Below are 4910 nucleotides of genomic sequence, written 5' to 3'. Positions count from 1 at the left end.
TTTCCATTTTTTTTCTCATCTATTTTTCAGGATGTGATGGGACCAGATGCCATCATCTTAGTTTTTAAATGTTGAGTTTTAAGTCAGCTTTTTCACACTCCTCTTTCACCTTCATCAAGAGGCTCTTTAGTTCCTCTTTGCTTTCTGCCATTAAAGTGGTGTCATCTGCATATCTGAGGTTATTGTTATTTCTCTTGGCAATCTTGATTCCAGCTTGTGATTCAACCAGCCCAGCATTTCACATGATATACTCTGCAAAGAAGTTAAATAAGCAGGGTTACAATATACAGCCTTGACTACTCCTTTCCCAATTTTGAACCAGTCCGTTGTTCCATGTTTCAAGAGACTTTCTAAGAGTACGGAGCTGTGTTGCTACAAATTTCTATTTCCTGTGTTGCTACAAACAATATTGTTGTTGGCATGTATGATTTGTGTCTAAAGGGCTATTCCTAACCTGGTAGGACACTAAATAAAGACAAGAAAGCAAAAGAGGTGCTAAATGTTAAATGTACTTGTGATCTCAAGCTCTCTAATTACTCTTTTGTGACATCAGACTCTCTAATTGCTCTAGGGTTCTGAAAAAAGTAACTGAACTTTTAGTTAGACAAGTAGTCATAACTGTCTTGACCCAGGCTTCCTCTCTAAGACTCCATGCCTAATGAAAAAATAAAATTTAAACAAATTGTCAGAAGATATAAATATGAATGTAAGCTTTAAACACCCAAGGACAAGAATAATAAAATGTACAAAATAAGCACAGTGATAAGAAACTGATCATTAGAAACAAAAAGACAAATTGATTATTAAAAAGGAGATTTTGTTAAAGAGTTATTCAAATATATAACAAAAGTGAAAGCATTAACGTTTGCCATCTGGAAGGCAAAAAATAACTGTACTATCTCTGCTAAGAGCAGACTAGGATACAAAAGATTGATTTAGTATTTTAAAATATCAAAAAGAAAACCCAAATACTATTACTTTTTGGATCATCTATATAAGATTTTGCAATAAGAGATTCAAAAGCTCTTTTATATTTTATAGATCAACTCATTAAAATTTAAAACACCTTGATCCAAAAATTGTAAGCATTGTATTGCTCATTTAAACTCATTATTTACAAGTATTATGAATTGTATAGTGAATAAAGTTTACTTCCCTCAGATAGTCCACCACTGTTTTACACCCTCAAATATGTATTTTAAAATCTAACTTGGCATCATGGCACAGACATAACAATTTTACTTTTCCAAAAAAGTTACTCCCTTTTTGTTCTGATAAATAAAGCCTATTATCTTGCATGTACTTTGCCTATAATCACACTGACAACTTCTTAAAGTAGTAAAAATATACAGTGCACCAATAGGAGTTAAAGGTATTTTTTGTAGACACTGTTCATTCTCTTATCTGATAGCCACTCTATAACATAAAAATAAGGGACATGGACATAAAAAAATTTTGAGTATCCAGATTTATCTTAATGCAGTATTAGTCCAAGTTCTCAGAGTTAAGTAGTATATTAAAATTCAATTTGGGATGACACATTGCAGAGAAATGAAAATACATATTAAAGTTATGTTGGATATGAAATTTGAAAAGTTTTTCCCAGAGTATGTGATTTTACCTAGACGATGTAGTGATTTGCAACCCCACCTTAAGTTCCAGAAGAAATAAAACTTTTTAAAAGATAATAATTATTATAATTCAAATTAGTTGAACCATAAAACCAACATGAGACATTTAGAGACCTCTGATTAATTAGGGTATGTTATAAATTAGAAAAAAATGCTAACATCAGTTCTAAAATTGTGATAAAATCAGGAAGAAAACATAATTTATTTAAACCAAACTATCCAACCATATTAATTTATTTAAGAATTTCCCACAATTAGAAATATTAGTAAGCTTAATTTTAATTAAATAGAAAACCCCTTCAAATTTGGTGTTAAAGTACTATATATATGGTCAGGCCACTCAGGATGGCTGTTGTCTTGCTCTCTGTCCATCTCCTGCCTGACAAGTGCCTGCTTCGCTCATATCTTACCACACGACTGATCTTCCTATATTCTTGCCTAAGGCCCCAGCTTATCAAAGAGGGGCCTGGGGCAAGTATACAGGATGGTTTTTCACTAGTAACTAATGTGCTCATCTGACACTGACATCAATTCCCCTATAACTGGTAATCAATCCCCGCATCACTCCCACCCCTGACTCGAGGAGCGAAGACTGCCGCCAAGCCCTGTCTGCTGTCAGCCACACATGGTGGAGCGCCTCCCCAGGACCTGGCTTCAGACCTGTGGGCTCCACCACTCAGTTAAAACATGGATATCTCTGCTACTGATTCTGGGGTCTTTCTTCCATTTTGAAGCTGAGCAAGCACAGACCTTGTAGTCCTGTGGGATGCAACCCACAAAGGACCAAAGTCCTTAGCATTATTCAGTTCCTTTTACCCATCTGCCTTCCTTTGCTTCTTCTCATCTCATATAGCAATAAAACCCATTAATGTATTTTTCCCTCCAAGCTACATACAGATCATCAAGTTACATGCATTTATATGGATAAGTCAGTGAAAATAGGAGCTTCATTCAATTTAAGAGACTGCTTACCTTAATTTATTAGTTTTCTCCAGAGATAGTAAAATATATTAGAATTTATTCAAAAGATATTTACATCACACAACAGAAGGTCATTATCATATTCTGGGCCAGTGATTATTTTCTCCCTATTTTCTTATGTACCTTTATGTGCTGTTTATGTATAGTCCTCATCTGGTCAGATTATGGGTCAAGTTAGGGACATAATTGTTGAGATTTAGTAATACCTTATTTTTGGCATACCAAATATTCCTCGCATCTTACTGTGATGCATTTTTATATTTCTGTGAGATTTTCCTTTTGAGAGAAAGGAGAAAGATAAAAACTTGAAACTCTTTAAAGTTTTCAGAAGGGGCTACAACTCCAGACAAGACAAAAGCCACAGATCCCACAACAAAACGTATTCAGACTCACGGAAAATATTGGTTCAGGCAAACCAAGCAAAAACCTCTCAAACGTCAGAACTCTCTATGTTACAAGCCATGCAAAATTTCTTCATTTGCTACTACAACAATGTTTCAACCTGAGTGTGCAGGAGACTCACCTGCAAGGAAGGCTTATTAAAATGCAGATTCCTTGCCACTCAATCGGCAATAAGTGCTTAAGTGGGTAAAGCCCAAGAATTTGCATTTCTCACAAGTTCCCCGGTAAGGCTGATAACACTGGACCAAGGACTACTCTGAGAACCACTGTCCTAGAATGTTCACAAGATAACCAATTTTTTTGTCCAATTAATCTCCAAAAGATTCCAGAGAGAAAAAAATGAAAGACTGGTAACACTAAAAAACAGACCACTCTAAAAGCTGATTAACCTTTTTTCGTAAAAATAGGGGAAAATGTGCATTTCATTTCACAGTCACAAAAAGCTTTACAACTTCACTGACAGGTCAGAAGAAAGCTTAGGACACTAAAGTTCATGTCTCAATGAGACGTCTCAATGAGCCCCACGTCTCAATGTGTGGTTCTCCATTCCAATAGCGCAAAAATTTTGAGCCCCTGTTGTTATGCCAACAACAACAACAACACAGAGGATGCTAAAAGGTATCAAAATCTTTGATACAAATAGACCAGAAAAAAAGAAAGGCTATCTGTCATATTCCCTAACACTTTCACCTAATAAAAAATGACTCCCTGGCATTACACAAAATCAAGGAGCTGTGGTCTGACAAGTTTCCAAGAGTCTTGGACACAGAGACCCAAAATCAGAACATCTGGGTTATTCAGGCTTAAGCAATATCACATGTGGGTTATGTCCAGCCCAGCTCCAGACCATGCAAGTCTCACTGGTATTCTGCTTTGTTTTCACTGTTTTTGCTATTCAAGAAATCTAAATTTTTGAAATTTCTTCATTTTCTTTTAGGAGGACAGAAATACGTTGATACAAAATTTTTATCCCAACTTCTTTGAAATTTTATTAAGAATTCCAGAATAAAAGAATCCATCACTTTCCAATTTTTTTCTTAGTTGTACAAAAACAAGGAGGAATAATCAAATTACTCACTGCCTCAATGAAGGCTGACCCCATTTAGCAATAAAATGGAGGATAAGTTGGAACCAATGTCCTCAGAGCTGTCAAAAATACACTGCACAAAGTGATTCACCATAGTGTTTTAAGATTTGTGGGTTTTTTTCAATTTTATTTTATTTTTAATTGGAGCATAACTACAATATTGTGATGGTTTCTGCCATACATCAACATGAATCAGTCATAGGTATGAAATTTATAGTTAAAATTTTACCCTTTATAAAGTCTATGGTAAACTTTATAAGAGCTTCCCAGGTGGTGCTAGGAGTAAAGAACCCGCCTGCTAATGTAGGAGACTTAAGAGATGCAGGTTCAATCCCAGGGTTGGTAAGATCCCCTGAAGGAGGTTACGGCAACCCACTCCAGTATTCTTGCCTAGTGAATCCCGTGGACAGAGGAGCTTGGCGGGCTACAGTCCATAGCGTCGCAAAGAGTCAGACACTATTGAAACGACTGGAGCACACAGGCATGCAAACTTTATAAATGTAATTTGACTTTACCACTTCCACTCATGTAAACATACTGATTTTCTTGTCATACAGTATGAATATTTAGTTCAGTTCAGTTCAGTCACTCAGTTGTATCCGACTCTTTGCAACCCCATGAATCGCAGCACACCAGGCCTCCCTGTCCATCACCAACTCCCGGAGTTCACTCAGACTCACGTCCATCGAGTCAGTGATGCCATCCAGCCTTCTCATCCTCTGTCATCCCCTTCTCCTCCTGCCCCCAATCCCTCCCAGCATCAGAGTCTTTTCCAATGAGTCAACTCTTTGCATGAGGTGGCTAAAGTA

Source organism: Bubalus kerabau, chromosome 18 (genome assembly GCF_029407905.1).
Source record: "Bubalus kerabau isolate K-KA32 ecotype Philippines breed swamp buffalo chromosome 18, PCC_UOA_SB_1v2, whole genome shotgun sequence".
NCBI classification, from domain to species: domain Eukaryota; kingdom Metazoa; phylum Chordata; class Mammalia; order Artiodactyla; family Bovidae; genus Bubalus; species Bubalus kerabau.
Note: the sequence above shows the minus strand (reverse complement) of the source record.